Below are 24,539 nucleotides of genomic sequence, written 5' to 3'. Positions count from 1 at the left end.
TGTGTGTGTGTGTGTGTGTGTGTGTGTGTGTGTGTGTGTGTGTGTGTGTTAAGCTGTGGCCAGCTCAGAAATTTACAGTCTAAGGGCGCATTGGTGGCTCAGTTGGTTAAGCATCTGATTTCGGCATTTCGGCTCAGGTCATGATCTCATGGCTTGTGAGTTTGAGCCCCACATCAAGCTCTGTGCTGACAGCTCAGAGCTTGGAGCCTGTTCAGATTCTGTGTCTCCCTCTCTCTTTGCCCCTCCTCCACTGGCACTCTTGTACATGCTCTCTCTCTCTCTCAAAATAAACAAACATAGAAAGAAAGAAATTTACAATCTAGTATTTGCTTTTCTTTTTTCTCTGCATAAGTGCTCTTTTTCCCTTACTCTTGTCATTCTGAGATGTCACCTCCCAAGTAAACCAAAGACATTAATGTTCATAAGACACTAGCTGTATTTTCAACTTCTGCATTATGGGAAAATTACATGTTGCTAAACTATATTCAATTCAATTATGTTTTTAAATGAGTTAGTGCTTTACATAAGTGCTTTACATGACTACATAAGTAGTTAGAAGATAATGTTGAATCATGAAATTGTTAATATATGCATGTTCTCATCCTAGATAAATGGCAATTTCATATGGTTCAACCTAATAATATTTATACTGGAAGTAATGGATTATGGTAGTTAAGAGCTTGGGAGTCATGCTGACTGGGTGCAAATCAGTTCTACCATTAACTGCCTGTTTGACACTGAACAAGTTACCAAATCACTCTAGGTCCTAGATGCATCATTTATAACATGGGATAATATCTGGACTTGTGAGAATTAAATTGTATAATTCATTAAGTAATCATTTAATAAATTTTTGCTATTTTTCATTCAAAGTAAAGTATTTATCACACCTATAGATCATGCTTGGTGTATATATGAATTTAGGGGTCATTTTCTCTAAATCTACTCTGTACTCCCATGTCTTTAGGCCAGGCATTCTTGGCCCTCAGGTTGGAAACAACTGATAAAAAATATATATTTATAAGTCATGGATAAAATAAGAAAAAATATAAGAAAAAGGTACATTTGTTAACAATTGCTATTATGCTTCCATTTCTCAATCACTAATTTCAATTCTATTGGTTGATTTGTTTTTATATATTAAGATTTAGGATCACCACTAATTCTCTCAGTTAATTATATTATAAGATTTTTGCAAATCACCTTCAAAATTATTTAGAAGACAAAAATCATTTGGCTTAAAAATGTTAAATTAGGCAATTCCCAATTTTTCAGGGCTACTTTCCTCCGCATCAAAGCCAAATTTATTTTCACTTCTCATTTTATCACTAGGCTAAAAACAAAATTGACTGGAAGTAGTAAAGTAACACCTATTTATCTACATGGCACATTGAAAAGGATATAACTCAGGATCCTAACTGCCCCTGAGTACCTCCTACACTGTCCTCCCTAATATTCACCCCCCTCTTAATTATTAAGATATTTTCTAATAATAATCATAGATAATATATGGTTCAATATGGTTTTACAAAGTCTGATTTTATCCTCATAATCAAGCTTTTTTGTAGCAAGTAAACCAATGTCAAACATTAACAAAAAAATCATCATAACCACCATCATCATCATCATCTCATGAAACCCAAAGGGCAACCAGCCTCACAAACAACTAGAATCAGAACCTGGGAAGGCCAGGAGGACCTGAGGGTTGCATTCTTCATCTCTGGCTCTTCCCTCTGTACATATGTTTCATTATGTCCAATGACCATCAAGACACCCAGTTTACTTCTCCTGTAATCAAATGACCAGCACAACTGAATTATGGTTACTCAGTCTTAATTCCAAGATCCCAGGAAAATATAACTCTGATCAGCCCAGTTTGAAAAGCTATCCTTTCCTGATCCAATCATATTTGACCATCAGGCTAGGGCCATGTACTGCAATGTGCCTTCCATGGCCCACCTGTGGGCAACTGGCAATTTTAGAACTACTGGTTTGTAGTTAAGTTAAGCACATAACCCCAAATTGTATCCACTATGTCTAAGGCAAGTATTAGTGTACTGGCTTTTTAAAATCTATTTTAATTTTAATTTTATTGTGCTAAGGACACCATGGGATCCATTAACAGGTTTTTAAGTGTATAATACAGTACTGTTATCTATAGGCACTATGGTATACAAAAATCTCTAGAACTTATTCATTTTGCATAACTGAAACTGTGTATCTGTAATTAGCAACACCCCCCCCCCCAGCCTCTGGCACTATCACTTCAGTCTCTGTTCTATGAGTTTGAACATTTTACACACCTCATGTAAGTGGAACCACTTAGTATTTGTCCTTCTGTTACTGGTTTATTTCACTTACATAATGCTGTCCGAGGCTCATCCATGTTGTGACATATTGCAAGATTATCTTTATGTATTTTATCTTTATTTATTTTATGGATGAAAACCTAAAGTTCTGGAAGATTCACTGCCTACGGTGAAGTAGAAAAATTAGAATTTGACCCAAATATTTTATTACAAATTGTATATTTCTTTTTTTAATATGAAATTTATTGTCAAACTGGTTTCCATAAAACACCCAGTGTTCATCCCAACAGGTGCCCTCCTCAATGCCCATCACCCACTTTCCCCTCCCTCCCACCCCCCTTCAATCCTGTTTGTTCTCAGTTTTTAAGAGTCTCTTATGGTTTGCCTCCCTCTCTCTCTTTTTTCCCCCTTCCCCTCCCCCATGGTCTTCTGTTAAGTTTCTCAAGATCCACATAAGAGTGAAAAAACATAGTATCTGTCTTTCTCTGTATGACTTGTTTCACTTAGCATAACACTCTCCAGTTCCATTCACTTTGCTACAAAAGGCCGTATTTCATTCTTTCTCATTGCCAAGTAGTATTCCATTGTATATATAAACCACTTCTTTTTTTTCCTTTATTTTTTATTGTTTTTTTCAAATATGAAATTTATTGTCAAATTGGATCTATTTTTAATTTTTTGAGGATCCTCCATACTGTTTTCCAGAGTGGCTGCACCAGTTTGCACTCCCACCAACAGTGCAAGAGGGTACCCCTTTCTCTGTATCTTCACCAACATCTGTTGTTTCCTGTGTTGTTAATTTTAGCCATTCTGACAAGTGTGAGGTGGTATCTCATCATGGTTTTGATTTGTATTTCCCTGATGGTGAGTGATATTAAGCATCTTTTCATGTCTCTGTTAGCCATCTGTATGTATCAGCTTAAGTTCTTTAAAAGAGCCTAGATTTGGGCCCTGAGGAAATACACCATGATTGGTTCTCTAAGTTTGAATGCTAGAACTGAGAAGATACAGCCAATGAAGCTTGATGAAGGGAGGAACACAGTTGTAATAAAAAGTAGTTAAAAAAAAAAAAGTAAGACAAGTCACCATATATTTACCGTTTAATGGAAATTAGTCCAAGAAAATACCAGTATCTATGGGTAACAATAGCAATTTGTGCCTCTCCAAATATAAAATCCCATGTTTAGGTAATTAAGAGAATCTATTTTATGTGTTGAAGGTATGGCACTGATTTCCATTAAGTGCATTGCCTAATTCCTTTAAGCATATGCGGGACAAAATCCTGGGCAATGTCAATGCCATTTATGAACCTATGCTTATTTTCATAATTGACATAACTCATAGCTCCCTGACTTCAAACATTGAGATAAGAGTTCTCCAAAAAAAATATCATGACATTTTAATGCTTAAGGCCAAATATATGGGTATTTGGATATATTCAGTTGATTATTTTAAATTTTTTGTTTTCAAAGTTTAGAAAGTCTTATTAATATAGTCTTTAAAGAACTGCCTTAATACATTTTTAAAAAGTATGGAATATAGTTTGAAATATGTGAGCGACAGCCCAAGACTTGATAAACAGGGTTTTGGCTATCAGCGCTTTGCATGCCAAAACAGTATTGGACTACATTGTACCTCAGAAATTTGTACTCATGGAGAATATGTTCATTACTATTTAAAAATGAATTGGTCCATGGGCACCTGCGTGGCTCAGTCAGTTGAGTGTCCAACTTCGGCTCAGGTCATGATCTCATGGCTCTTGAGTTTGAGCCCTGCATCGGGCTTTGTGTTGACAGCTCAGGGCCTGAAGCCTGCTTCAGATTCTGTGTCTCCCTCTCTCTTTGCCCCTCCCTTGCCCATGCTCTGTCTCTCTGTCAAAAATAAATAAACACCAAAAAAAGTTTTTAAATAAATAAAAATTAAAATTAATTGGTCCTTTAAAAACAGTGTGTATGTAAATACACACTGGTCTTCTAAAGATACAAATACATACATACAGTATGTATTCATACATACATCCACATATACACATGAGTTGGCCAAACTCCCTTGACTAGTGCTAGAACAAGATATCAGTCCTACATTCTTGGTAGATCTCATCTTAATCATGAGGTTGGACTGCCCTCAAGCAATGAGGAAAGGTCACTGTACCCCAAAGTAGGGTAAGAATGCTAAGTGAGCCTTCTGGTCTCATTTAGGAAGGCACAATGGTGATTTACACAAGAGAGAATGAATAAAAGACTCTCTAAGCTGCTCAACTGAACCACTGCAGAGGCAGAGATTGTGAGAGCAAACTGCTTCTTAAAGGCTTGTGCCCTAAGACTTGCTAGTAGAATGTAACTGAACAAAAATAATTCTTTGACAGCAAGATGCTCCCTGGTACTACTGTGCATGTCTAAATTCAGTACATAAGAACTAGTGAGGAAATCAGAAAGAGGAGTGTTATTTTGAGAATAAAAAAAATCTTCCTTTAGGTAAAAAGAAGACTTGGTTTTAAAAAATGGAACATCAGGGGCGCCTGGGTGGCTCAGTTGGTTAAGCGTCTGACTTCGGCTCAGGTCATGATCTCATGGTCTGTGAGTTCGAGCCCTGCGTCGGGCTCTGTGCTGACAGCTTAGAGCCTGGAGCCTACTTCAGATTCTGTGTCTCCGTCTCTCTCTCTGACCCTGCCGCTTTCATGCTCTGTCTCCATCTCAAAAATAAACAAAAATTAAAAAAAAAATGGAACATCAATTTATGATGTATTAAGGCACGTTTATTGTTTAATTTATAAATTGAAAAGTTAATAATCTTATGCTTGCCTACCCAGCATACATTTGTTTTTATAACTAACAGTTTATTTCTAATATAGTAAGGTAAGTAGAGGCCTAATGTCATACAGCTGATTTTACTAGCAATTCTATGTAGAAATAGTTTTTATAATAGATAGGACTGCACACACAGACAACACAATGTGATTATGAGTAAAAACTGCAATATAAAAGAATGTTTTTCATTTAAATTGTTTTGCTTTTAAACACTCAAAAGCAATAAAAGACCCTTGACTTCATTTCTATTTCAAAGCCCACTCACCACTTAACATCTGTTTTTCTGGGCAGCTGAAACTGTCTTGCTGACTGCATGACTTTGGATGAATGTTTAAAAAACCATCCAGTGATGTTCAATTTGATTTGAGACAGGTACTATCATGTCAGTTTGAGGCAACTGTGAATAGTCCTTCCTAAATATTTCTAATGCCATTTGATAGGTGTCATTGACTTTTATGAAAACTATTGAACCACTTCCTTTTTTGACTGTGTTTGGAATTACTATACAGATCTCTTTCCTGGCCTCTGGCAGAGGCTTGTGATGTAAATAAATTCATATGGCTGGCTGGAAAGGAAGAAGGTGTGTATTACTAGACCCAGTACATCAAAGAGGTGTTCATGGTTTCAACAAAAATTAAGAACAGGAGTGCCTTAGATAGATACCTCCGAGATATTTCTACAGATCATGGCCTGCCTTGAAGAATGTTCTCTCTCAGTTAATACTCCTCCTTCCTGTCTCCATCTCCACCCTCATTCCAAGAATGTAGTAAAACCAGTGTTAACTATGAAAATAGTTATGAGAGAGTCTGAATAACCAGTAAAGGAAATTTGATTAAAGGGGATGATGATATGTCCACGTCACAAACATAATCCTAACAACTATCTATCTATCTATCTATCTATCTATCTATCCTTCTATCTACATACCTACCTACCCAGAAGCCTTTGTGTAAATTTTCTCAAAGTGACAAGTTTATGTCTTAAAACCTCACCTTTGACAGTTTCCTTAACTATAAGATACAACAGATTTTTAGAACACTTTGCTCTTAACTATGAGATATAAGACTTTTAGAACACTTTGCTCAAATCTTGCAGAGTGGACACAGTGTATAATCTGATTCACGTCTCTGTCCTAAATTAAAGTTTGTTGTTTACAGAAGCAATTATTAAATCTCAAAATTCTATAATTACAGAAGTACTTAATGCAGAAGATGAAATCCTCCTAATCCTCCCAGAGGAGAATCAGTCTCAACATACACTGCATATCACTATTTTCCACCCAAAATATTTTTTCAATACTTATACTAGAATCTATTATTGCATTTTCTTTCTATAAAAGTATTCTTTGACCAAGATTTTTACCCAAAACCTAGAAGCACCAGACTATTTTCACCCTTCCCATTAAATTTTCACACAGAGGGACAACTTCCACATTCTTTCTCTTGTGCTTTTTTCTTTCTTGATCTGATTCCTTTGTTTGATGGAGCAGGATCTTTGGTGGTAGAGTTCATAGAAGTCTCTGGCATTCTCCAAAAATGCCATTCAATTTTAAACTATAATATTCATAATTGGCATTTCTTTTTTATTTGGGAGATTTTAATGAACATTCTAATAAAGTTTGCCATCAAGAACATTGCTCATAAGTGAATCAAGCTCTGTCTTAATTTTCATCTAAAATTAAACATGTATAGGGGTGCCTGGGTTGCTCAGTTGGTTAAGCATCTGACTTTTTTTTTAAATTTACACCCAACTTAGTTAGCATATAGTGCAATAATGATTTCAGGAGTAGAATCCAGTGATTCATCCCCTACGCACAACATCCAGTGCTCATCCCAATAAGTGTCCTCCTTAATTCCCCTTGCCCATTTAGCCCTCCCAAAACCCCTCCAGCAACCTCAGTTTGTTGTCTGTATGTAAGAGTCTCTTTATGGTTTGTCCCCCTCTCTGTTTTTATAGTATTTTCACTTCCCTTCCCTTATGTTCATCTGTTTTGTATCTTAAATTCCACATATGAGTGAAGTCATATATTTATCTTTCTCTGATTGACTAATTTCACTTAGCATAATACACTCTAGTTCCATCCATGTTGTTGCAAATGGCAAGATTTCATTCTTTCTTGATTTCCATGTAATATTCCAATATATATGTATATATATGCATGTGTATATATGCATGCACATGCGTATATATATGAATGTCACATCTTCTTTATCCATTCATGGGTTGATGGACGTCTGGGCTCTTTCCATGCTTTGGCTGTTGTTGATAGTGTTGCTATAAACATTGAGGTGCATGTGCCCCTTTGATTTGTGTATTCTTTGGATAGATACCTAGTAGTGCAATTTCTGGGTCGTAAGGTAGTTCTATTTTAGTTTTTTGAGGAACCTACATACTGTTTTCCAGAGTGGCTGCATCAGTTTGCATTCCCACCAGCAGTGCAAAAGGGTTCCTCTTTCTCCACATCCTCGCCAACATCTGTTGTTGCCTGAGTTTTTAATTTTAGCCATTTTGACAGGTGTGAGGGGGTAGCTCAGTGAAGCATCTGACTCTTGATTTCAGCTCAGGTCATGATCTCACAGTTTGTGAGTTCAAGCTCCACATTGGGCTGTGCGCTGACAAAGCAGAGCCTGCTTGGGATTCTCTGTCTCCCTCTCTTTCGGCCCCTCCCCTGCTTGTGCTCTCTCTCTCTCTAATTAAATAAATAAACATATTTTAAAAATAAAAAAAATTAAATTAAATATGCACAGCAAAAGATTGAAATTTTATGAAACTTTAAAATTACATTTAAAAGAAAAAGATTGATTTTGTGTTTAACAAAATTGAATAATATTCAGTATAACAACATGAAAAAATATATATTGACTATTTAGTGCTGATTTTTAAGTAAGAAATGCTATTGCAGTTCTCTACCTAATAATGCTTCCAAAAGCATGCCATAGACAAATATTTACTAAGTTTAGAATTTATCACCAAAAAGTAGAACGTGAGCTGGACTGGAAGACAGGAGCTCTAGTATCTGTCTCTGATTCTTCTATTTACCTTTATATGAGAAAGTAACTTAAGTACCAAGACTTTGATTTCCTCATCTGTAAAATTAGAGAATAGATTCATTTTTTTAAAGGTTACATACAATCTGTTATGGAGTTTGATGAAAGCTGCTAGAGTAAACTAGATGTTATATAACAACAAATTCTCCCAAATTTAGAGGCTTGACACAAGAGAAGTTTATTTACTGGTTCATTACATGACCAAGTTCAATAAACATATTCCAGGTAGCTTTCTTCCATGTGTCAATTGGGGAACTGAGGTTTCCTCCATCTTGTGGCTCTACCATTCCCTAAGCCTTGGATATCTCTGCACCTGACCCACAAAAGAGTAAAGAAGAAGCAAGGAAAGTACACCCAAGGAAATGACACCCCTATTTTCATTTACTTGTTTTCTATTGGCCAGAACTAATCACATGATCCTATTTAGATGCAAGAGGGACTAGGAAATATAGTAGACTAGACAACTTCACAAACACCATCCTAATTATATGGTATCTATGATTCTAGATAAAGAAGTAAAGGTCTCAGGAAAATCCAGTAAGTGCAAGTATATTCAAATGGCTTCTATATTCAAGCAACACCCCATGCTGCAGTTAATGGAATGAACTATTTCCCAGAAAATGAAAAATTTCATAAATACACTGTAGAAGTCATGGCTTGAGATATAACCTGCCATACCACAGAATTCTAGTAGGATCCTGTGTTCTGCAGCACTTTATCCACTGAAAGTAATTCCACCATTTCCAGCAGTAAAGCATCTTGACTGCATTTCCATCTCAAACCTGAATCTATTTCTGCCAGCCCTCCCTCTCCCTTCTTCTAGGAATGATGTCTTACAAATTTCCCTCCTAGAAGCTGGCTATGTAATTTGTGAGTCTCAGTGCAAAGTAAAAACAAAACAAAACAAAACAAAACAACAACAAGCAATAGAGCCCTTTGCTCAAAAAGTAGGGGGGGAGTGGGGGGTGGGAGGAGGGGGATGCCATTAAAGGAACTAAAATATAAAGCTTTGTCCTTTTCCCACTGATTTCTCCCTACTTATCATGTTGGGGTTTTTTGGGGTTTTTTTGCTGCTTAATGTCATCCTAAGTAAAGAAAAATTAAAATTTTAAATTACTAGCTTGAATGTTACTATCCTATGCAGTGCCAGTTCTAAATGGAAATATTAGAGTATTTAATTGATGTGGGGAATCACCAAAATTACCCTGTTCGTATTCTGTGGCTCATCCCCATAGGCCCCCTGAACCGACCAGAAGAGACAAACACAAGTCAGACACAGGAGTCGAGAAGTAGGAAGAGCATGCCCACAAAGGAAAAGCCAGTCAAAGGAGTACTCTAGGCCATAAAATTACTTGTGGGGAGAGAAAAGACATCCCCTCCCCTTACCCCCAGGCCCTGAGGATCCAGCCTTGGAATGATGAGCATGCACACGTGCCGCCTCAGGTCCCAAGCAGGGGTTACCCCTCCCACCAGCCACCTTAGAGAGAAAGTCAGTCAGGCATTTCCCCTTCCCACTGGCCCAACTCTGGGCAAACGAGTGACCCCAAGGATCTTTAACCCTCTGTACCAAGGATTGCAGGAAACTGTATCTGCTGTGCCATTTAATACCCCAGATCACTGGTATTAGGACAGCCGCCACTATGTCCCACTCCCAGACATGGACTGACTCCAACTAGCCAACCTCTACACCCATGCTCCATTGTCCCACTGCGCCTCACTTACAAAACAAGTCTCTAGCACAAATTCTGAGATAGATTTATCAAGAAGTTCAGACTACAGTTGGCAAACATGTGGTCCTGTGCCACTGCACTGGCTGAATGCCCATGAAGCCAGAGCCAACCCTACTTCAAATAAATGAATTTTCAGGAACAATGTGTCTTTCCTCCAACTGTAATCCAAATAAATCCCAGGGCTTCAAGTGACCTAGCCTTGCCAAGGTGTCTCACTCAAAGAAACACAATCCTGTAAAGTTAGCCAAGTGTAATTAAAAATAATTCTACTCTTTTCTTGCCTTATGAAAAGATTAATAAAGAGAATCTAATTCATAACACAAAGCTATATAATTTTTAAACTCCTAGTTTCTGTTCCCCAATCCTTCCTTATGGAAGCTGCTCTAGAATCTTTTATTATTTGCTTCTCACTTGCCATTTTGCAGCATAATATGTCCTCCCTGACAAAAAGCCCATAAAGTTTTTTGCTCTCCGTTTCACTACCCTCACTCCCAGCTCTTATGTAAATGAACTCAGCCTCCTGGATTTCTTTTTAAACTTTTTCTCTTCTTTGCCCATTACTAAGGTTCTCTACCCCAAATGAAAGTCCAGAATCTGATGCAGAGGGCAAAAATCTTTCCTTCCAATGAGAGTGAGAGGAGGGAACAGGCTGTAAATACATATTTAGCAATATGTTGTGTCCTGATTACACATTAATAATTTTATTCCTCTTATAAATCAAGGACCTACTCACTCATATTGATTTCACTTTTTCCCTAGAATAGCTCTTGATGCTGTTAGCCTTTCTTAGTTTAAACAGTGGCTCTTCCTCTGTGGTACAGAAGCAAAAATAATGAGCACCTGCTATCCTTGCGACACTGAATGAGTCATTTAATCTCAGCCTTCCGTTTCCTCTGTAGTGTATACAAACTATGATTTGGGGCAATCCAGCAGTCTGAGGAATGGACTCTTTCTCATTTCCATGAATTAATGGCTAGATTATGTGTTAACCGGTAGTATTAACTGATCTTAAGAAAATATGTGTCAAGGAAAAGAGGGTGGTCTGCATTAAAAATGTCTCCTTGGAAGGGACATTGGGGTAGTCATAGCTAATCACGGTTTTCTGAATTTAGGTAAAATATCTCTAAGCAAACCTTCTATTTTCCAATAATATATTTCTGATTAATAGTTTGACCCTCAAATACATTTCAGAGTATATGAAAGTGAATAGATTATTAACTTGTTAAACTGAGTACACACTTGAAATGTTAGTGACCTGCTGGTCAGCATCTCTATCTGAATGCCACTCACTGGCTTAGCAATATGTGAAATTAGATGACTAAAATCTAACGATCAGGTTGTTGTAAAATTAGAGATAGAGGATGAGAAAGTCTCGAGCACAAAGTCTGACTCACCAAGCTACTTAAAGTTTTTTTAAACTTTTTTTAATGTTTATTTATTTTGAGGGAGAGAGAGACAGAATGCAAGCAGGGGAGGGGCAGAGGCAAAGGGAGACACAGAATCTGAAGCAGGCTCCAGGCTCTGAGGTGTCAGCACAGAGCCCAATGCAAGGCTCGAACTCACAAACTGTGAGATCATGACCTGAGCAGAAGTCAGACGCTTAATCGACTGAGTGACCCAGGTGCCCCTAAAAGTTTTTTCTAGGAATACATTTTCCTATTTATCACATTACAATGAATTGTTTCACTTTATTATCATTAAGACTACAAGGATCATTTGTGTTTAATCTATGCTTCTAAAGGAAGGAGAACAAAATATTCCATGTACTATGCTTTAACCAGGAAGAAGGAATCTTGTCTAAAGTTTTGATCATGTTAAAAGAAAAACATTACAGAGCTTCTGCTAGTTTTTCCCCTTACTGTTAAATTTTAGACACCATGGTAGAAAGTCTTTTAGGTTAGCAGAGCTCCTTTAAAATTTTGTGCTGTGAAATGGTAGTCATCCACAGTAGACAGTCTTTCCTGTTAAAAACAGGCTCAATTACATGTCTAGTTTAGAATAGTGAGCAGGAGGCTAGAAGATAGAAGGGGACCAGAGACAAAAAGATGAAGGCAACCAAAACTTAAGGACGTTATATGGACAGCAAAAATTATATGAAGGTAGGAAATTGGTAATGAATGTTAGAAGGGTGATGATTAATATTCTATTTCTTGTTTTGTCTCTATAGTTATACCATGTAATCACTCTATCACTGTCTAGTTTGGAATGCTATAACAAACTACCATTGAATGGGTGACTAAAATAACAAAAATTTATTTCTCATGGTTCTAGAAGCTGGAAGTCTAAGATCAGGATGCTAGCATAATTCAGTATTGGTGAGGCCTCATTCCTAGTTATGTCCATATGTGGCCTATTCTTGTTGTGTGCATGCAAAAAGAAGGAAAATCCCCTTTTATCTCTTCTCAAAAGGACACTAACCCATCATGAGGTCTCTACCCTCATGATCTCATTACTTCCTAAGGGCCCCATCTCTAAATACCATAATATTAGGGATTAGGGTTTCAAATTGTGAATTTGGGCAGAAGGCAAACATTCAGTCCACAGCACATACCCTCAAAATAAAAGTCTGCCACATGCTCAGTCTTATGTTATTGGCCATTTGGGGAACTGAAATAATCAGGGCAATGTCCAGAATGAGGCCAAGTATGAAGAAGAAAGAAGCAGTAACATAAGGTAGGATTCAGAGCAGAGACTATGAATAATGAGAGATAAAAACCCCAGGAATCCTTACAGATCTGAGAGATAAGAAATGTAGTTGAAGATTGTGGTTTCCCAGTTGGCACTGAGGCTGGACAGGGTGACCTCAATAGTCTAGGAGAACTGGAAGCATCCAGGCAGTTGATATTTGGATCACACTTGTGGGGCTCAGCATCCCAAAATGTTCAGTGTCCTTGTTGCCTAATGATGATGATGATGGTGATAATAACAAAGGTCAGAGCTACCAACCCAGCTATATTCTCCTCCCTCTGGGCACCTTGGTTCTAAAACCACAAACCACAAACCTGCACACGCTTATCTATGAAACTGAAACAGATACTCCTGGCCTATTAAAATAAATGCACACTTTAATCAATCATCTTTATAATATGCACAACTGTAAGCATTATTCATGTTACTTTATTTTCCAAGAATCCACCTGCACAGACACACTTCTATGTTAGGTAACAACATTCTGTAGGCTTTATCTTGTTGGATTTTTAGGAAATTTTTTGTCAATATGTTCCTTTCCTTAAAACTTTTTATCTCTGCAGACATCTCCTTTCTTCTGCTACTTTTAAATTTTTTTTTTTAAATTCCAGAATAGTTAAAATACGGTGTTGTATTAGCTTCAGGTATACAATATAGTGATTAAACAATTCCATATAATACTCAGTGCTCATCATGATGAGTGCACTCCTTAATCCCCATCACCTATTTCATCCATCTCCCCAATCACCTCTCCTCTGGTAACCATCAGTTTGTTCTCTCTATTTAAGAGCTTGTGTCTTTGTTTATCTCTTTTCTTCTTTGCGTGTTTTGTTTCTTAAATTCTACATGTGAGTGAAATCATCTGGTATTTGTCTTTCTCTGACTGACTTATTTTACTTAGTATTATACCCTCTAGGTCCATCCCTGTTGTTGCAAATGGCAAGATTTCATTCTTTTTAATAGCTGAGTAATATTCCAGTGTGTGTGTGTGTGTGTGTGTGTGTGTGTGTGTGCAACTTCTTCATTCATGCATAGAAATACACTTGGCTTGCTTCTATAACTTGGCTATTGTAAATAATGTTGCACTGAACATACAGGTGCACCTATCTTTTCAAATTAGAAAACATCTCCCTTCTTAACTTACATCTACAAATGTTGCTTTAACTTGTTAAAATGCCCATTTTATCATAAGCGTTACTAAAACTGAAGAGTCATATCATATTAAATTATTATCAAGGCCCCTCTGCCTTTCCCTCTCAGTTGGCTATTCTCTCAACATCCAGTATTTCCTCCTTTCACCATGCATGATTCTAGATGTGCAGACTATAGCTTAGGTGAAAACTCAATCCACTTAAATGAAAACAGAAAGCACTGTCACTGTTTTCTGAATGACATGGAAATCCTTCCATTTGGCACTTGAGGGTAGCTGTATTTTTTTTTTTTTTTGAGAGGATAAAGAGCAGGAAAGCTCAGTTTTTAAGAAGAGACAATGTTGGGTGAAAGAGAAACTCCTATGATAAAAAAAAAACATGTAATAATTGCTCACATCATGTAGTAAAAAAATCGTTAAAGACAATCTATATGCCTACAGCTTCAAAAAACATTTTAGAAGAGAATGGAAATTTTTGGTATTCCAATTCTCAACTCTGACATTTAAACTGCTTCCTTAAAAAAAAGAAAAAAGAAAAAACCCACTTGATGAAAAGACAAAGGGAAATTTTTGTTAACTTGCCAAAGAAATAAATTAGAATATAAAACATGGAATTACTATACAACTATATTATATGTATAATATATACATATATATAATATATATGGTAACATCATTATTTTTAGTTTCTTTTTATCTTCATCCTTGTCTATCCTAAATTTCTGTTTCTAGATACAGATCTTTATCTGCATCAAATCTCTACCTTCACTTAGCCTTAGCAGTTTCCTCTGAAAATCCAGTCATGTGAGATTACTAAAATGCACTTATTACCAACTTAAAGCAAAACAATTAATAACCAAATGTCTGCCTGCCTGTTCTCAGCTGAAATGCTTGCATGTACATTCATTCACACACACACAAACACACACACACACACACACACACACACACACACAGTCCTTTCTATCACATTCTCTGCTCCCTCTACTCAAGGCTTGTGCCACTATGATATGCAATGGGAAGTATGAATAGCCTGTGGCAAGTTAGAAGTACAGTTATTTAACAAATCATACTCTCTGTCTCTTTGTGCTATATGGGCTTTGCTAGACCAATTGTACAAATTCATACAACTTTGCATAGTCTTGGCAAAATGGAAACAGTTACAAGGTATAAATCTGTATTAAAATTCTCACCAAAATAATACATCCTAAATTAAAACCTATGACCTCCCACAAGCACATATAAATATACTGTCTTCTGGGATTCACAACACAGCACTTGGCATATGCTTGTTGCTTTTTTTTCTCTTTACATTATCACATTGTATGAGATATTTCTGTAATGTAGTTGTTTATTTAAAAGTTTTTTTCCTCAAACAAGCCTCAGAAGCAGGACAAGCTACATAATTTGAAGACCCAGTGCAAATGAAAATACAGAGCCCTTTGTTCAAAAATCTTCAGAAATTTCAAGACAGTGACACCTGAGATTAAGTCAAGCATTGGGCCTTCTGAGAACAGGGGCCACTTGTGCCACTACAAAGGCTGCACACACATGAGGCCAACTCTGTTCTGCTAGCAAATTCATATTTGTCACCCCCAAGCTTACCGCAGTGTCTGAGAATAAGCACTCAGTAAAAGGATGCTGAAAGATGAAATCAATAAGCAGTTAGGCCCTAGAATTTTACAGTATTCTATAGAGAAAAGTAAAACTCATTTTTATTTTTTAAATAAAAAGTTGCCCTTGGTGTACAGTTATCTTACCTGGAGTTTCTGGTAGATGAAGTGAGGGGTTAATTAATCAATTAAAGGATGCTTACTACCTGCATATCTACAGACCTCTTTTCTACCTCTTTTGGAGACTTTAAAAAAAGTTAAAAGCCATAAAGGAAGATGTCAATGGATGCCAATATCCAAGAGACTGGAAATTGGGAGTCTGAGACTTCTTTCCACACTTGGTCCCCTCACCACCACAACCTTCCCATTCACAGCCCATCTATCTGTATGCTTTGCAATACAACATTACACCTTCACAATCTTGCCCTGTCTTTTTATTCCTGTATGTTCCATACTCCAAACCCAGTAGTTCCTCATATTCCGGAATACAACTTAAATCTTCAGCTGGGAATTTTTGACTGTCTGTGTATACATGATGAAAGATTTGCAAATCTAATTTATCTAATGTACCAGTTGAGATTCTTCTATTAGAATAATATTGTCCAACATTGTTCACTTGAAACAGCTGCTTCTCAGCAGACGGATGACTCCAGTAGTCACCTTCAGCCAGATATCCATCAGAACTACCACCTGGATGAGAGAACTAGCTTACAAAAATAAGAACTGTCCCCCTTCCCTGCTCCAGCATCTTCTAGATCAGAATCTACACAGAATTTTCTAGGGTCTTCCAAAATGATCAATTATGTTTTTTTTCTTTTAATATGTTCCCATTCTGAGTTTTTGGCTTTGGGCCAAGACCTAAACTGGCACTGGACAAACTTATGTATAATAAGAAAAGCTTATGTTCTCATGACATTTATGACCTGATGGGAAAGATAAAGTACCGGAAATTTCATAGGAAGTCATCTTATTGTAATTTCCAGTCCAGATTTGCTAGCTCTCAAGAGTATTCTGAGTTTGGAGAAGTATCCATCCTAGGTGCTTCCATAGACCTGAGCACCAAGTCTTTTGATGTCATCTTATCACGTGCCTGGATCAGATCCTGTTCAGGTTGCAAATTTCCAACCCATCCTGGATGACTCTAAAGACAGGGTCTGTGCTGAGTTGTCTTGCAATTTAAACGGATAGCCTGCCACTCAGCAATCTTCCTGAGTGATATTTTCTTGGTCAAGTTTGTGAGAAACAGTCAAGCAGGAAGGAATAACAGAGCAACTACATACAGCTGAACTTGGAGGGAATGCTATTGAAGAAGAGATTTCAAATACCTGGAAGAAATTCCATAAGGCCCTTAGTGAGTGGAAGCTGTAAGGACTGCAACCCACAACTCCGTATTTGCGCTGCAGACTTCACCTGCCTAGAGCAAATGTTCAGACTTCAAGCTCTTGGCTTCTTTCTCCTATTCTGTGAAGCCCTCTTTTCTATGCTCCTTATCAGCCCTTCTTTGACATAATAATGTCATTTATTCTCACCCTAAGCAAATTGATGGCTAAATCCCCCAAAGGATTTGAAGCATCCCTGCCTTCATAGAAAAGGGCCTGAGCAACTTTTATTATCAGATAAAATCAATTGTCTAAGTTTTCTTTTGGTACTCTTGGCATATGAAAGACTGCTGACAAGGCCAACTTCAAAATTATATAGTTAATGAAACTAAACCAAATGTACTAAAATGTTGGGCCAGAACCACTTTGACATTTATCGAATATTTCAATAACCACACATGTGGCTTCAGTAAAGCTTGCAGCATGCAAATAAAGTGGTTTTTTATTTTGGACAGTTTTCAGATTCAGATCTTCTGATCTATCATGTTTGTTCCTGCTGAGATGTTAAGTTTTGCAAGTCACTGGGTATCTTCTCTCATCAAAACTTTAAAAGTATACATGCATCTATGTCTACAGGGCAGGTGATCTTATCTCTCCTTTTCATTTCAGCTATTCAAGAATTATTATATTAATGTAATATCTCTAACTGCAAAAGTCCACTTACATCCAAGTTCAAAGAATTAGACCCAGGCACAGTTTGAAAGTCTTAATTATTGCCTAATATAAAATCTTCCCTAAGTACATTTGTAAATCAAAACTACTTCACCTGTGCTCTAGTCAGCAGGCTATGAGCCTACTGGTTCTTTTCCAAGACATGCGATTGAGTCATGCATTCATCCCAGGCACTCCCATGCAGGCATACAGCCTACATTCCTTTCCAAGAAGAAGATACATGTGCCCACATGTCACTGAAACAGGCATGCCCACCACTTAGAACTTGAACTTTACTTTTCCCGGCTACTAAAAGGTAAAGAGTCCCAAACCATTTTGGGGAGTAAGAATTTGACTTACTTACCCAATGAAACATATAAAATATCTGTAATTTATGCACCCACACATATGCATCTATGAATGTGTGTATACATATCTTTGGGATATCTCTTGGCTCTTGGATATCTCTTGGCTCAAACCTTTCCCTACTGAGAAATCCTTTGGTTATAACTGATTATGTTCAGAATTGGTAACAACCAAGATTCTTGGAAATTGCTTTATACTTTATCTTAGGTCAGTTTCCCTGGAAAGAGATCCTGTGATGAGGATTCTTGTGCAACAATTTATTGAGAAAATATCAGGAGAAGGAAAATAAGTCATGCAAGGTAGAGCAATGATCTCATTTCTTCTTTCATTTCAGCGATTTATAAGTCATTGTATCAGTGTAACGGCTCTCATTGCAAAAGTTGTGGGAAAGTGGGGAGGAAGTAAGAAAAAAAAGGCATAGTTTCAGCTGGTGACTAACTTCAGCCTGATCCCACAGGGAGTGCTAAGCAAGAATTGCACCATAGAATTGGTCCAATCTTAAGGCAAGGAAGCCATATTTCTGTACCCTGGGTCAGTTCTCTGGAGAAGAAAATCATCTCCCATGAACGAGGGTTCCCATTTGGTCAAGGGCAAATCTCCAGAGAAGGAGGCCGCTATGAGCCACTAGGTAGCCAAAATTCCCAGCAGCTAGTAGTTAAGTGCACCAACAACATCTTAAGTTAAGGATACCAACAAGATTTACTAGTCTACCCCTTATACTGCTCAGAGCCACTTGATTCTCATATTAAGTTTACTCTTTCCAGGCACAGCTTCTCCAAGATTTAGAGCACTTACAAATTCAGGGAAGACTGCAAATGTAGTTTAATAGATCAAACTACAATCAACTGACTGCTGCAGTTGATTTCAAGGTTGTAACTTATACTCTTCATCTCCCTCTTCTGCCACACATTGCAGATTTCTTCCTTCATAGCCCGTATCTGTGCTGAGCTAGGTAGTTTGCTTGGTGGGCCCTCATCCCTAAGAATCTAAGTCCTAGTGACCATCTCCTTATCAGGCTGGGGGTGTTATGGTTGCATTTACACTTAAAAACAAATATGATAAAATCAAAAGATGCTAAAATGGATTGACTTAGTGACAAAAGCGTTCTCCGTGATCCTACCTCCTCATGATAACTAGAGTCAATTATCCTACCATTGTGTAACTATAATCTTAGCCTGCTGGTCCACTGGCATGAAAAGCCCCAAATGACCATTCAACAAATGTTTATAGGGATTTTTACTATGTCTTCTTGAGAAAGAGTTCTCCCTCTGAAAACCAGGACCACCAGATCCACAGGGCTTATAGTTTCAGAATGAGAAGCACAAATTCCCCAAAGGGGCCAATACAAGTGATGGTGAATACAGCCACTTCTACTTCTACCCATTGGTTCTCAGACACATAAAACAGCATGTGATAGCCACTGGTTTAATGTGAACACCACATCATGACGGATGGTACCCCATCTACACTGGATGTCACTCTCAAGTTGATACCTCAACTGAGAAGAGGCAATTCCACTGCACTACCAGGCCATCCAATTTGGGGATGTTGTGGCAGGACTGATGTATCTTATGGTCATGTGAATACCATCTCATCTGCACTGCCATAAACTTGGTTCCTTTGTTCAAAGAAATATTATATGAGGTCTTATGTCAATAGATTAGATACTTTGTCAACACTTGGGTTGTGATGTTAGCCAAGGCAGAAAAGATCAATCCACCCTGGAATACAAGACAATCCTATCAAAATACATCATTGTCCCTTTTAGGGTAAAAGGGATATCAGAATGAAAACTTTCCCCCAAGTAGCTGCTTGGTCTCCTTGAGAAATGGCACTTTAATAGGGACCCAGCATTGGTCTTGGTGGCTGATAGACTGGATATTAGAAATAGCAGTAGTTTGATCAGCCTTTGTGAATGAGACAGAACTCATGTTGTTGGGCCCATTCAAAGCCTCCATTCCTATGGCCTCCAACTATGGACACTCCATTCAGAAGCCCACTGCACAATCCCTGAAGTGACTGAGGACAGAGGAGGCTGACATCTATCTTGTCTACTTAGTTGTTTAGCACCTCTTCTGCATTAAGGTGCAACATAAGGTTACTTACATTTTGTGCCCTTTTCTAAAGTTCCAACCATATGCCTCTTGCCCAGACATTATTACCACTGAGCTTCCAATCTTGCTCCTATCAAGCTCCTGAGAAGTCAACTAACCATTCACCACTGCCCATGAGTTTATGTATTTCCAACCCATTAAGCCACCCCCCATCACTCATGAGTATGGGGATATCTTGTCTCAGGCCAGCTTCCACTCCAACAAAGTGACTGAGCCAAATCACTAAACTCACTGAATAACTGCCCATTTGAAGGATTTCCTCTCACTACAATCATTCAGTCCCACCCTTGCATGTGAATGCAGTAGAGCAACAGTTCATTTTTAGTTTACAGCCACATATCAAGTTGAATGATCTGGGAACCAAACTCAGGATTTTGCCTCTCATCAGCCATTTGTAAGAAAGCCCCAAAGGCTGTAGATGTGAGCTGAGGGAGAGGCACTGGTGAAACACTGATATGTGACTTGAGTGTAAGTGTCATGCAGCTTACTTTTGTTCCTTGGAATTGCTCAAGCCCCAGCCTTGGGATGGGATCTACCACTTCCATTTTTCAGTGGATTGCTGTTGGGCCCAAACTTATTGCTGGATGGGCTGACAGTATCCCGCTTATAAAGGGAAGTTATTTCTGAATGGTCACTTGATATCGCATGATTAGATGCTCAACTTCTACTGGAGCCTAATAGCAATCCAGGTATTTTCAAATGGCAGGTACTTCTGTTATGGATGGCCTGGCTCCAGAACTCTGTGCTTAAATTCCCTTACTAGGACTTTCTAGAGGCTCCAGATCGTGCTTTTTTCTAGGAGAGATACCTCTAGCACCAGAGGGTCTGCCAAACCATATTGCTCAAGGGTAGGACTGCTTGTTCCATAGCCTGGACTTGCCGCAGAGTCCTTTATTGCTCTGAGATCCACTCCAAACAGCCTTCACCTTCTCAAAAAATGGGTCAAAGCAGGGGCGCCTGGGTGGCGCAGTCGGTTAAGCGTCCGACTTCGGCCAGGTCACGATCTCGCGGTGCGTGAGTTCGAGCCCCGCGTCAGGCTCTGGGCTGATGGCTCGGAGCCTGGAGCCTGTTTCCGATTCTGTGTCTCCCTCTCTCTCTGCCCCTCCCCCGTTCATGCTCTGTCTCTCTCTGTCCCAAAAATAAATTAAAAAAAAAAAAAAAGTTGAAAAAAAATTAAAAAAAAAAAAATGGGTCAAAGCAATACTCCCAACTAAAGAATATGCTGCCTCCAAAACCCAAACAGACCTACCGAGGTATATGCTTCTTTCCTAGTGTTACGGTGTATGGTGCAATAATTCGTCCTTTACATTCAATGAAAATGTTCCAGCATGTCTCACAACACTGGAAACTATAAAAATGTCACTAATGTGACAGACTCCCGAATCTTTTTAGAATTCATCTCTTCCCCTCACGAGCACATGTGTCTTACCAAGACATACACTTACTACTTTTTGTTCGTCAGATCTAATTAGCAAGATATCATCAACAAAGTGGACCAATCTACAGAATATCCAAATGATCCAGCTCTCTTTAGTTTACATTGTGACAAGGAGAGGAAAATGAACATAGCCCTGGGATAAGACCACAAATATATATTGTTGTCCATCCCATGTGAATAGGAACTGCTTCTGATTCTCATTCTTTATGGATATTGAAATAATGTACTTGCCACCTCAATAGTTTTATACCACATAAAGAGGCTGTGTTATTCTGATCTCATAAAGATACCAGATTTGGCAGAGCATCTGCGGTTAGTTAAATTTGCAATTAGTCCACTGTCATCCTCCCATGAGCCATCCAGTTTTTGTAAGAACCAGACTGGTGAATTAATTGGGGATATGATAAAGATTACCACCCCTACATTCCTTAAAATTTTAATCTACCGACCTCTTAAAAAATGATATTGTTTTTATGTACTATGACAAGGTGGACAGGGTGGAGGCAGTTTCAAAAACTACCTGGCTTCTCTGACTACAATAGCTTTTACTCTAAAGGTCAAGGAATTAATGTGAAAGTTGTGCTGATTACAAAGTATGTTCTTCTGATTATGCATTCAAAAACAGAGGTAATGACCACTAGGTGAATCTCTAACCCTGGTGAACACACTGAAATAGACATAGACAAAGACTTCATTTTTTTTTAACCTGATCCCATATGCTTCTACTCTAACAAGAGACGATTGAGGGACTCCGCATCCCTAGGTACCAGGATCAACAAAGACCCAGATCATTAGTTCTTGAAATGTTAGGGTATATCCCTCTCCAAAGTATACAGTTACCCAAATAAGTGGCAGTAGGGTCTTTGAGGGAAGGACTGGGTGTCTCACTGCTCTGTATACTCATGGTGTTGCTAAGTCCTTTTATATGGATTTCTGGTTACTCCTTCAGTTGATGGGCTCTATGCCTAAGAATCTCCTCAGTATGTAAACTGGGCAAGGAACTGTGATGTTCTGGCAGTTGCCTTCAGCTTTCTGATCTCATATTTATTATCTGTGTTGATTGCTACATATATTAAACAATAAATCTTGCCCCTAGGAGCATGATGCTATATTAGCAATCTCCATAGATCTCTGTGGATAATGCCTCCCTGGCTGCCATTCCAAGCTTCTGCCTATTATGATAACTATGCCCACCTTACTCTGTCAGTTTAGTACTACCACCTGGCTACTCCCAGATCCTATCATTCTCAGTTCTGCAACAGTATCTTCTATTCTGCTCTAGTGTAGAGCACAGCCACCTCGTGCTTCTTAAAAATTCTCCCTTACTGGCACACTTCTTACTGTAATGAGTAAAGTCTTCTCCAGGACCTCCCAAGGAATACAATCACATGGTGGCTTTTCCAGTCTTAAGTAATAGCCCATTCTAACATGCCCACTTTCTGAGCCTCTTAATACTTTCCTTCATAGTCTGCCACAGAAATGTTGGCACCTCTATCTCATTAAATGTAGAGCAGCAGTTGGCAAGCTATGGCCCTTGAGCCAGATCCAGCTCCTTCCTTTTTTTGTAAGTAAATTTTTATTGGAATACCCAATTTATTGGCCACACCCATTTGTTTATATATTGGTTATATTACTCTCAAATTCTAAAATACTTGCTATCTGGCCCATTACAGTAAAGGTTTGCTGACATTTGATATATGGCATTGCTTTTTCCAATCTTCTAAGAACCATCCCAGTAGAGCATTAAAACTGTCTCTTCAGACCACTGCCAGAATGTTAAATCTTGTGTTGCAGAAAAGTGCCTCATATCAATACATGATCTCTAATCCAGCTTTATATTCCTTCCCAGTAGCTTCGGGATCTGTTTATAGGCATCTCTTCTTAGATCCTGCCAATACACATTTAACTAAGGCCAGCAGATTTTTTTAGTACTCAATACCTCTTTTTTAGCAGGCTAATACTTCCCCAGTCTAACTTTGTTGAAATTTGACCGAAGTTATGGGTCTTGTAGGCAGGAGAAGAAATAGGAACCGCTCCTGAGGAAGATTTTCCCAAAGATGCCTTTCTCCTTTGAGACTTCTGCATGGTCTTTAAGCAGGGGAGAGGGAACTTTATCTTCCACTAAAAGATAATGGTCAATTCTGAAAAATCAGAGAGTTCAGGGAAGTCTAAGATTTCAAGGTACCCAAGTGCATCTACTTAGATATTTCCATCTCAGGCTCCCACTTTCTTATCAGATCTCTGACTTTGGATTAGGAGACCTTCTTAAAGCTGAGAATTCACCTTTCTCTAAAGTCTTCTGCCACTTACAATTATGTCCTGTTCCAAGCCATCAGCTTTGTCTGCCCTCAATCTACAGAAATTAGAGGATTTCTGACTCATATTTCGCTTTAAACTACTGATTAATAGATGGAAATTTATCATGATCTCCCTTCAATATATAAATGCCATTTAGCAAAAGCAAACCATTCTACAGTCCATAGAGCTACTCTTTTTCTTGTGCCTTTCAAATGCCAGAAACTGTATCAGTTAGTATACCTCCTTCCATCTGTATCCTGTCAGTTCACCATAGGCGAGCATCTTAGCAAGTGTACTTTTGCAGCATGCCAGGAACTACCAAGGCTCCACCTATCCAGGCTGGGGTTTTCAGTGCCACCTGGCCAATGACTAACCCAACTCCAGAATCCTATTTGAAGAGTTCACTTCTTAGGACTATTCTTAGTGCCAAATACCCTAGAAGCAGAGCCTGAGATGAAAAGTCTTGTATGAGTAATTTATGGAGAGATTACTTTCAGGAGAAAAGGAGTAAAGAAAACAGGATATGCCATGGTAAAACTAAATAAGGATGTAGTCTCAGCTGCAGATCAGCTTTGCCTCATTTATATAGGAATTCTGAAGCATAAATATATCACAGATTTATTCCTACCTTGAGGCAAGGAGTCTCTGCACTGCTCTCTTCAACTCCTCTCCTATCCCCAGAGGCATAGCAGCCAGGATGAAGTACTTCCCATTAGTTTGTGAGAAACTGTCTGGAGAGGGAGGCTACTATAAGTCTTTAGGAGCTGGCACTCACAGATGAGGGATGGGTATGCTAGCATGGTAAATGGGATCTGGGTGGGTGCCAGTAGCCTAAATATGTTGGGAAAATAATGCTGCTTAAACTTAACAGCAGTCTCCTTGGTGCTCTGATTCATGCCTTCCTGATCATCTGTCCTATTGAACACTGGCTGTCCTTAATTTTCATTTG

This window comes from Panthera uncia (genome assembly GCF_023721935.1).
Source record: "Panthera uncia isolate 11264 chromosome A1 unlocalized genomic scaffold, Puncia_PCG_1.0 HiC_scaffold_17, whole genome shotgun sequence".
NCBI classification, from domain to species: Eukaryota; Metazoa; Chordata; class Mammalia; order Carnivora; family Felidae; genus Panthera; species Panthera uncia.
This window is presented reverse-complemented; position numbering follows the sequence as displayed.